Source organism: Bombus huntii, chromosome 14, assembly GCF_024542735.1.
Source record: "Bombus huntii isolate Logan2020A chromosome 14, iyBomHunt1.1, whole genome shotgun sequence".
Taxonomy (NCBI): Eukaryota; Metazoa; Arthropoda; class Insecta; order Hymenoptera; family Apidae; genus Bombus; species Bombus huntii.
The window spans coordinates 3199394-3211483 of record NC_066251.1 but is presented as its reverse complement, the minus strand read 5'-3'; the positions used below and the strand labels follow the sequence as shown (position 1 = coordinate 3211483).

The window sequence follows — 12090 nt, the reverse complement described above, 5'->3', positions numbered from 1 at the left end:
GCGATGCTCCACCATAGTATCCCGTAACCGACAAGAAAGCCTATGTCAAATCATCGTTACAGTGTTCCGTGCATCGAATTATGTTCTTTTCTCGTCCCAGTCAAAAACTCCGATGAGTTGACTAATCGTGATACGCGAAAGAACGCGACGCAAGTCTCTGGACGTGAAAGAAGATTACGTAAGAGATCAGAGCAAAAGAAGTGGAATATGTCTACGGTATTCGAGCACGAGGAAGCTCGATCAACGATCACGATCGCTCATGCGACTCGACGTCCACGTACACTGTGCACCGGGTGAAAAAAAACTGCGGAGGCGTGAATGTACGCGCGACTACCCGACAAGAAGAGGAGCTTTGAGACGAGAGAAGAGCTTTAGCTAAAGGGGTTCGCACATGATCAATAATATTGACAACATGTCGTAAATATAGATTCGCGATAATATCATCGATCCGATATTGCCAATTATTTTAGAATCAGTTGAAACGCTTGCCCGCGGCTTAAAGATCGCGCAAACTGTGCTACTGTCAATATTTGGCGATATCCAATTACTTAGAAATTAACTGCAATACATTTCGATAGCTTTTAAAAGCGATAAAACTTTCTTCTCGCTTGTCGAGGAAAAATTAACGTTTACCCTGTGCTACCTCTTCACTGGCGAAAGTATCAAAGTTGAAGCACAATGCTTTGTAAATATCCGCATTTATTAATTAGAAATATTATACTTCACCCCCATCACTTAACGTTATTGACGCTTGAATGGCGAAATATCCGAATTTTGATTAATATCCAACTGGAATCCTTCGATGTGATCCACATACGATCAGCTGTCGATACTTTGCGACATTTACGATATTTTCGACCGTGCGAAGAAGTGGACTTGGGAAGAATCGTGGCGTGTGGAAGGCGAGTGGCGGAAAAATGAAAAAAGAAGGGAAGAAGGGAAATACAGAGTGGTAGAGGAGGGGCTGGTTTGTGTAACGAGGGAATCGTGTGTCGAGGCGAGAGATCGCTTCCTCGCTATACCATAACTGGACCGTTATGTGACCGGACTTACGGCCTTCTTCTTACGAGCGTTGCAAGAGATACGTAGTATGCCAGCAGCAGACTAACGCTGTTACGCCTCATGTCAGCGATATACCGTGCGCATGCAAACGCGTGCTCTTGGTGTCCTTAACGGAACACTGGCTCCTTCCACCATTTGCTGATAATGAACTGGCCGATCACGATTTTCAATCCAACCAGAAGATATAAGACGCAAGATACATCTACCCACTCGCTGACTCTGACTTTTTTCGCGGTTTTTAACCGATAATTCTTTAGTTTGGTCCTCGAGTCTTTGAATTCTTAAATCCCAATCTCATTCTTGTCTCGATAAATAAAGGAATTTCTAGCGTTGTTAAGGTATAATAAATTAATAAATTTATTAGCACACAACATCGATGCATATATATTACGCACGCTTCTTGTCAAACAGACTATTCTAGAAGCTTCCAACATCTAACAACAGTCTTTTGTCTCAACTAAGACCTGGACGTCCTCTCACTCTTACACACACACACTCCCATGTACAGTGTAAACGTATCATCTACCTAACAAGTGTATCAAGGGAAACTTAAATATGGAATTGAAGCAAGAAATCACGTGTGTATATTAGTAGCGGTATTATCGTAATTTCCCGAAGGCAAAGAAATTTTTCAACGATAGAAAAGCAGCAAATAATTGTGTAGAGAACAGCTGATTTAAAGGGTACGTTGAATTAAATCTTAGAAGAGCAAATTTCTCATTATCAGATATTATATAAAGGGGTCTTTAAAAAACGTACAATGCACTGAAATGTGAGATGAATTTTATCAAAAAGAAACACGTTTATAACATATTCTCGACCAAACTATTTTGAACAATTTCACTCTTCAGTGTGCTACGTGTACATCATACATTTGGTTTCTGATTGGTTTCGTATGTTTAGCTTCATCAGTTAAATATTCAGCGCAAGCTGCTACGAGAAAATGTGGTTGGACGCGGAAAGAGACACGCTACAATTATCTCTTCCGTGTTCACCATTCCTGGGCGTTGCCCCGTCCAGAGACAATGGGTTCCATGCAAAATCGAGGAAAAGAAATTGACCGGTGCTCGATCGATTTACGAAATACTTGATTCCTTAGGTTTTGCGAGCGTTGTGGTTCACCACGATACGAATCTACAATGCTATTCGAGGGATATAAAATATTCATCGAACAGTGAAAAACATCTCGCTCCTCGGTGCGGTCTAACATTTCACGGAACACTTGGAGCGTACTAATCGAATGTATTTACGAGATGTGATCGTAGCAAATGGCAGAACTAGTCTTTCCTTATCTGTACTCATCTTGAATCCTTTTGACTTTACCGTCGCTATTTGTGCAGAGAATGATGCAAAAACTAATGCTGGTTCTTGCAAGAATTCTACGATGAGTATATAACGATAATAGTACGAAACATGTATTTACTTTTAATTTTGCTGTGTGTTTGACATCGTATGTTTTTAATTCAGAAAGACTGAAATAGCTTTGTGAGTCATTCGAGTCGCTTTTCATCTCTTCGATAAATCTCTTCGATTCAACGAAAACGTAAAAGAAACATTGATACATATTGATTACACCTTGATAAAACAAAACTAAAATTGAAACACAGAAGAATTCTACGCCAAGGTTAAACCTACGTATCCAGCATCATGGATCATCGGATAATAACTGCGAGGATTCTCGAGCGAATATAGCTCGGCATATTGATGATGAAAGCGCTTGGCGAAGATCGTAATCACGATCGATCTTTCGCATTTTTGGCCAAGAAAACTCTCGACAGCTGCTGATTAGTTTTGATTTATAAAGCCAGACTCTGCATAATTCAGTCTCTAAGAGAAACCTTTTTCACGAAAGAATCAGAGAGATTGGGCCGAATCGTGTCTTACCAGACAAACATTTTCCGAACAAGAGTTCAGTGAAGTTCAAAAGCACTTGGACACCTAACGCAATTAGATTAAAAAGTTGATATCTTTATTTTCCTTTTACGTCGTAATAAAAAAAGATGTTTTCTTATTCTAAATCTTTCACCTCTTACAATAATCGTGATTAAATAATTTATTAAATCGCAAGCTAAGAATTAGGCGAATTCACGTATACTTGACAATTTTTCAAACTTGACTTCCTCAAAGATATAAGACCTGCAGTAAAATTTTGTTATCGCTTATTTTCTTTGGTGTCGTAGTATAGAATCTCTCTGACTTCGCTTGTAGGATGAGCTCGGAACAACAAAGAGAACGACTTTTATTTAATTGCAATAATTTCGAAGAATCGAAATACTTGCAGGCGATAGTGTACCTAAGCGTTCTAAAAGCAAGTACGCTTGATTAAAGAGGACAAAGGTTCCGGTTAATAGTAATGTCTGTGCGGTGCACGAAGGTCTGCATAATTTAAGGGCCAGGATGCCGAAGGGAACAATTTGCCCCGTAAGAAGAATACGGCACGATCGCCAACAGCATCGAAGAAGGTAAAACAGAGAGTCTTTGACCTCTCTGCTGATTCCTGGTGATCGTTGTGGGCGTTAAAGGGACTGTGGGCAGTTTCTCGACATCCTGGACGATAGTGATCCTCGTTCGCTCGCTTCCATGGATCGTAAAATAAACAGTTTTACGATACGCCGGTGCTTTTGCAAACTATTACGACCAACCATCGATATCCTACCTACTCCACCGCTTAAAATTACCCGAATACTTGCCTATTTTTGATAAAATGTAATTTAGTTAGAAAATTATAGGTAGAAAGATTCAAGAGGATTTTATCGTTTATTAGCTTATATTATGGCACGATAAAATTTATTTTTAAATATTCATATGCAATAAAAATATTGGTAACTCTGTAAATGTCAGGCATTATAGGGTTTCATTATTTAAGAAATTCATTATCGTCAGCAGGATTTTATCCGAGGAAGTTGTCGTTAATATGTATTTTCTCAAAGTATAAAAATATTACAAATGCTATTGATATATATATATATATATATATATATAGATTCTAATTTAAAAGTACTAGAATTTCAGTCACCTCTGATTTTCCGGCAAAGGCAAATACTTTTAATATGAAGGTGTGCTTAATGGAGTTCACGAAGATAAATATATTATGTCTTTTTCATTACGTTACATAATGGAGTGGACCAACACACAAAGAAAGAATCTTACTTGGAAGCGATTACGTAAGCAACGAATTCGTTGGCCCAGCTTGGCCATATTAGGTCGCTGTTTCGTTCCGTACCATTTCGATACCGCGTCCCGTTATCTTGCAAACACTTTGTTCCTGTAAAACCAACCTGTACATTTCCCACTGTAAGTTACAGGAGGTTTCGTACACTTAGGATAAGCATAAATAGATATGAAATTATAAAATGAACTCAACGCTTATCGATCGCACGTATCATAAGAAAAGTGAAGCTATACCACGTTCTAAGAACGCCTATTGGTTTATACGAGTTTCTATTTAAAAGTTGCCAAGTGTCCCGTGACTTATGGACGACAGTTAGAGGATTAACATTCCATTTTCTATTTACGTGAAATTTCGCAAATGACCAAAGTATAGTCTATGAAAAAGGTACTTGTTTTATTCCGTTCAAATATTTGTTTCTGCCAACTCGGGGTCGAATTACGGAGAAGTATCAGAGAAGCTAATTTGCCTGGCCAATTTTGAGTAAAATCAAGAGGAACAGAGCGGCCAGAATCTTGCGCTAGTCAATGTAACCGCGAGCGTTTCGTAAACCGATCCGTGGCAGGCTAAAACCGGCATCGGATGTTCGCACAAGCATGCAAATAACACCGTTGCCAGCTTGCGTTACTCATTAATGGCATCATATCTCTATTTGCACCGGCTTCCCTATTCCATTTATACATCTTAGCGGGGCACGTACGACATTCTACAACCTCGCGGCTGAACAGAGCAACTAAATTATTCTTTTGCTGAATCAACCAACGTGAGAGAATTCATCGAGAAAAATCGGTGTTCCACTGTAAGAAGATTTACCGTAATTCAGAAGATTCTATATAGACGATTAAAATATCGTTAAATCATCATTTTCTCGGATCGAAAATTTGTTATACTTTTTGTTATGCCACGTTTATGAACTCTAGTCTCTTTCTTTTCCTGAGAAATGAAATCACTTTAACCCATTTAGGGCAATTCTCGACGCACAGTCCTTTTTGCTAAAAAAAATTCTATCACGGTAATATATTTTAAACACAACTTCTATTCCTTTTTTAATTTCCGTCTTTTTTCAAAATTCTGCTTTTGACATCGCAATCCAGAAACTTGCTGAGAAACGTTCACGGCCAGCAACCGTCTACGTGTTTTGATATTAAAATTGCGATTCTTCCTGAAAATTATTTTTCAAAATAATATGCGAGTCCGTTTCCGCAGGGTTGACCATACGAAAGTTCCCTCGTGCATAATTCGATCTAGAGAAGAGAATACAGTCTGGAAAGTAGCAAAAGGTCGCCATCATCCGTTTCTTTTTATGAACACGCAAAGGTCATCCTCTCTTTCGGCTACGTGTCCAGCAGGAGAGAGATCCTTAAAATGACTATCGCGAGTGGGACGATACCTTGTGGGCAGCCACAGTTGCCCACGCTACGCTCGTAAAAGTAAAAGTCCGCCGATCGATTCTTTTCTGTATAATTCCACGTATTTGCCTCTGTATTTGTCTTGTTTCGACACCAATCGCATCATTAGAATGCTGCACGCGTCTTAAGTTCATTTTCGCGGGGTGAAAAGTATTTAACTAATGTACGTGGGACGTATGCAAGATGAAGAGAAAATATGCAACTGAGGAGAAATTTCCAAAATTCTATAAATTTACGCGTACCTGATACGCGTTGATTTAATATTCACTTTCACGTTTAATCCTCCACGATCTCTCTTTACCGACTGGAGTTTTGCTTTCGTAACAATTTACATAAATCTTGTCATACGACGAGTATTTATGTTTTTGTCATTTTAGTCGATACGATTGAGACGAGGAGAAGTTACCAAAATTTGGCAAGTTTACGCATTTTGCGTAGACTCGTGAATCACTTTCACGTTTGCAAAGATCTCTCCTCGATCGTTGAATCTCTACCTTGGTTTGGTATCAATTTGCATAAACTTTGTCATGCAACGATTATTTTCACTTCTGCCATTCCGTTTGGTATCATCGAGGTTACGTTTAGCATTTTGCTAACATTAATCGCCTCATCCATATTCGTTGAAGAAGGGTATCTCGAAATCACCAGAGGAACAATTTAAGTCGGTCAGTTGTCTTTCGAAATCGATTGCTTTCCCTGCACAAAAATGGACTTGTGCGTCTTAAACTTTCGACGACGTTACATAAACGTCTTCACCGAAATATTTTTTCATCTCGCGCTGGCTCCACTGCACGACTTTCGATCGAACTTATACGCAGCGGCGAAATTGCAGGAAATGAACAGCTGCGATGCATCAGAATTTTGTGTCTCATTTCGTATACGAACTCGTTAAAATACTCAAACGCTTGTAAATACCTTTTAGAAATTACATTAGAACTGTTACGAGATTCGATAATATATCATGATTATATTGGTATAGTTTGAAACGAATCTGAAAATATATATATAAAAATTGCAAGATACTTATTAAGAGAATACTTAACATTTATTATACGTTTAACACGCTAATAACATTTCCTGCTGAACACTAACTTTTCACTGAATATATGGCTGCAATAAATATTCTGTAATTTCTATGTACATTTTCAGATTGGTTTAAAATTTGACAAATACGATCATGACAGTCATGTGCCATTACAGCGTTCATAATATTTCAAAATGTACGTTCACAGAGCATAGAATATAGACGTAAAAGTTTTCTATGGTGAGCGTTCAAGTGCTTTTGCTAGCCACTGCGTATTACACATGCAGTGGTTTCTTCGAATCTCTACATTAAGGTGGTTTCTTTGAACCTCTACTTTATCTTTCACTTTTTTGCCAATTTTAACATCCTTAAGGGTGCAGAAGTATAGTTGAGAAGAAGCACGGGTAATTTTACGCCATGTCACGTAACGAAATTGCTCCGAATGAAATTTCACCAAGGGATAGACTGCAATTACATGCTTCACGCTCTCAAACTGAGCCAGACCGCACGGTAAAAACCGCATACTTGAAAAAAGCGAGAGGAAGCAAAGCTTGACATTACGCTCTAGTAAAGTCAAAAATCTCTCACGATTCGAAAAATCACTTACGTCTTTTTCTATAAAATCTTCGTGGATTAACTTTTTCTCGCAAGTTCTCCATGGTATTTTTTTTATCGTGCACAAGTACAGCAGTACTTTAACGAAACTAATCGTGACACATATTGCGAAGAATGTCGCGGTCTCATGTAAGAAAACGTCATTCACTTTGTCTTGTCGAGCGAACCGTTTTACAAATATCAATATCAGACAGGAACGAGAACTTTTGGCTAAAAATGTCCAATTTTATTTTAACACCTCTCTTCCGCGAGACTATTCTCAAATTTCCTACCGATAGGACGTTGTACGGAATTTTAAAACTTTATTTCCATTACTATAGCCATTAAACGGCAAGTGAAATAAATGTTTTCGTGCGCGCCGTTGACAAATCGACCGTGAATTAATCATTCATCACCCCGAATGTAATTGCCTATCAGTCTTGCTCCCTTGCAACGTAGCACCGCAAAGAAAAACGTGTGCAAATGAAACTCTAAGAGACTCTAGGGACGTATGATCGAGTTCGCAAAAATGCAACCTATACGTCATTCGATAAAACGACAAGGCGCTTAACAGGGGCAACAAAAGTGGTTTCGACAGCTGCAGTAAATTGTAAGATGGGTAGCTTCACCGGTATCCAGTTCTAAGTAGCCTGTTGCTACACGGCATCCTTGACGATGGCCTTGCGGATACATAGTCGCAACGAGCGTGTACAACGATATAGGGGCTCGTACACTGCGTACAGTTACCACTGTGTTACCATTAAATCGCCGGAAATTCGCATTCCGAGAATCATTGGCTGGTTAACGCCACGGACTCTCGTGCAATTCTTCATCCGTTTAATTGACACGTATAAATGCAGAACTGGTTGGTTGTGAGAAAAAAAAAAGCTCTGTGGCATACGATGTGTTTCGTTTGCTAATATCAGCACTCAATTTCGCCTGGTGTCAGCCGCGTTCTAATGAAAGGTGAATTGAAATATGCGTTCGGGACCAAAGAAAAGTATGCAGCGCCAAGAGTATGCAGGAGAAAATAACCGAAGATTTATGAGATGCAGCCAGAGCATGGGTAAAATTGAAATAGTTCTATGTTTCTTCTCGAACCTTTCTGTTAGTTTCTGTTTGCAACGAAGGTTGTCGAAGTTGCGAAAATAGAAAAGATTCGTCATTTCGTGTGTGCGATCACTCTCCTTCGAAGGAATTTTTTGCATTACGGAAGGATGAAAAGATTCGAGTTAACTTGTTGTACTGGGTGCGTCGACGATTTCGCTGAATCAGAAGGCAGAGTTTCCCAGACGTTCCTCGGGTAATCGTTGAGCAACATCGAGATAATGGTTTTTCATTTTCCTGTCGACGTTGCATTCGTTTAACGGAACCCATTTCCCGCTTAGCTATCCTTTGCCTCGTCGATGTTCCGTATCACGCATTGCACGTGACTATATTGCGTTCGTTGAATCATTGTTGAGCCAATTGCTTTCTAAATAAATATTAAACACTTTTAAGTATATAAAATATATTACACACAGATAATTATGATTTCAATAAAACAGAGTAAATATCAATAAAAGACAACGTTGATATTATCACAAGCATCTGCACTTCCTCGGTAATTATAAAGTCCAAATTAACGAATGATCAGACCACGATCTTCTCCGTTCTATTGGTAGAAACGTATTTTGGAAATCACATATAAGCGTATCTCGAGTACAGGAAACGATACAGGTAGCTGATTATCGAACGGATAGACGACGTTGAAGATGGATGTTTCATAGAAATAAATATAGTTTTATTTCTGCAACATTCTACCATTTCCAGGAAGAGGGATATCGTTAAATTCTTCGACTATCAGTTCCAAGTCTCGATCAGCTATTTCCTTCGCCACTGATAATTTCGAATGAAAAACAACCCGGTGAAGCCTGCTTTTATTGGAAAAGTTCAAGATAAATTCGTTTTCTACGTGGCAAGCGGCGCATCCTTCTGTAACCAACATTAACCGAGCAAATGTTGCCCTTGCTCGGTAGATAACACGGCTGAAGAGTATAATATCTTTCTAGTAGCTACATGTAACCACCGGTTACACAAAGAGGAATACACCATTGCCCTGCTCCAGGCCCAATTACATCGTAAAATCCGTAGCCCGCGGCTTATAAATTGCACGCGAGTTTTATACCACCAGTCTTTCTTGCTAAACGACAGTCCTCTCCTATTTCTTCGTCGATCTCGAGCCTTCGGGGTACAGCACCTCGAGAACGTCGCAAATTTGTCTATCAATCGACTTCCCGTTTTACGAGCGTCCTTAATCAGAGGAGATTTAATGCTCGAACAGTATTGTGAACTATGGAAATCTCCTTGAGACGCTATTGTTTGTTTAACGAAAGCTACGGAATTTTTTAAGTCTTTTTATCTTTTCGTGACGAAGATGTTCGCGATGTAGATTATTCAGACTGCAAAAGGTGCAAAGGATTCGCCGTGTCAAGCGAAGGAAGATCGTTCTTCAATGCTATTTCTGACGTTAAAATTCCAGTAGTTTCTCATTCTTTCTCCAACCTTCCTTAATTCTGTTTTCCAACACAGAGAGTTTCTGTTTTCTTGGTACGCAGTGAGGGTTACAGAGTTTGCAAGGAATGTGAAGAATTCGCTGTTTCGTCCAAGGGATGATTTTCTGGTGCATTGTGTGGTATCATCGTGAGAAAGATTGTACGTACCTCGAGGTGCAAGATGGTCATCACACGATTATGCATAATTGCCAGGCACCCTCGGTACGTAAAAATTAATCGTCGACGTTCACTTCTTCTTCTGAAACCGTTCGCCTCTTCTTTCCTTCCTTTGACACAGACGACAACTACTCTCTCGTCACTCCGACTTTCTATCGATGAATATCTCGATACTCGGACCATGTATTTCTATCTAACTGTTCGTCAGTTGTAACAACCGTTATATAACGTGTTATCAACAAATACTTACAATTTCTTCCGTCTAAAATAATCCATTAAGTATCGTCTTGTAATCAGGCGAATTTGTATGCGATTATGGAAAGCCTGAAATACGAGCCTTAAAATACAAGTCTGTAGACTCCGAAAGACAAATTCTGACGTCAATCTCGACCGTTTCGAACAGCACAACGTAGGCGTAAAATTATTCATAATTCGTTAATTAGGAATCAGACTCCCATGTGAATCGGTGGTACCATTGACTTCAAGGTCAGCCGTCTGGCAACGCCGTGCAGTTAAGTGGTATAATGGCGGCCAGGCCGGATCGACAAAAAAACACCAGGGGAATTTTAATGCCGGGCAGAGCTTCTCTGTTACACCGTATTACCCTCCTAATAGAAACACCGTTACGTCACCCGTTATATTTTCTCGATGCCCTCGACACGCTCCTCCGGTTATCAGTTCGCTTTACAGCGAATAATCGACCGAAGAAAAAAAGAACGATCGCGAACGAACGACATCTCGCGTTCATGATCGATTATTTCGATCGAGAGAAACGTTCGTGACACGTTCAACGCAGGTCTCCGAGGATGAGGCACCATGTTAGGGAATTTTTTCATTCTCTGGCGGAAACAATGAGTTAATGCAAGACCTTTTGGGGTGGGATGAGAACCTCTGGCAAACGTATGCAGCGGCTGCAAGCCTTCTAGGGTCGAAGAAGAAGCTGCATATTTCTTGCCCACACAGTGGAGTGGATCAGGTCGCCGGTGGTGGTAGGACGTTCGGTCAGAATGCTTCGTCAAATGGCCTATTGTTCGCAATTTCAAACCCTTTCGAGTTAAACTGGTACTCTGCTTGTTAACGCGTCCACTACCGACATCGAAACACGGCCCTTGTCGTAAAAATGATCCCAGTTGCGGTGCATTTCGAATAATAATGCACCGCGGTCCGCTTACGGTCTGAGAAGCTTGTCATGAAATATTCCTGCAGGTTGCGGTGAACTCGTGTTCCTGGCTTTTATAAAGAATCAAACAATACCGATCCACCCTCTGCTGGTCGAATCTTTTATACAGAAACAAGATTAAAATCTTCGTAAGAAAGCAAAGAGAATCACTATCCTCCATGAGACAAGTGAAATTTGCAGCTTTTTATAGTACACGCATCCATATATGCATCCCATAGGAAGAAAGAAGTTTTTGCAATTCTTCGAAACAATTAATTAATTACGAGCAAATGGAAAAAAAGGCGTGCCCGTGAGAACCACTGACAAACACAGAGAAGAGTCGCTATGGTATTGAATCAAAGTACGGGTCCTCCAACCTCGTTGACCTCTGACTGAGGGCGAGCAGCCATATCTGCTGGCCAGTTTTTCAGACTGAGGACGCTCGGAACGCTGGCAAGGATACTGCACAACTTCGCCCAGAGACCGGTCTCTCACCGTCTCCTCTTTTGCTGAAGAGGCTCGCCATCTTTATTCCGCGTCAAGGAAGCCTTCTACTGTCTTTCCCTCGAGTCTCTCTCGACGAGACGCCACAGCCTGATCCGCTGGACAATGCTGGCGCCGAGGTATCGACGACCCCGAACACCCGGAGGTCGTCGCACCACGATTATCTGGATAACCCTAAGCATCAACCAATTTCTCTGAAATGATCGGCGGTTCTATCTTCCGACCGTAACGACCAAGACTTTGCACAAGAATCATTTGCTTTAGGCTTTAGGCGAGTTTCTTAAGCTCTGGACATCTTTATTTGACGCGTTGACTGTTTTAGAAATTTCTTTTTCAGAGCCAAGGTAGATAGAAGATGAGGAAAGACAAACGCGATAAGTTCGTTCTCGTAGACTTTTCTGACTTTAAGTCGAGTCGAAAAAATTATAAAATGAATTTATCGTTTCAAAGAACTGGTG

The 12090-nt window shown here is 40.2% G+C and overlaps 1 protein-coding gene across 1 annotated transcript in view; it reads left to right on the top strand.

The window, feature by feature from the left end:
* LOC126873097 (cuticlin-3) overlaps positions 1 to 12090 on the top strand; it is a 72634-nt gene that overhangs the window by 37871 nt on the left and 22673 nt on the right. The gene's annotated exons all lie outside the window — the stretch shown is intronic.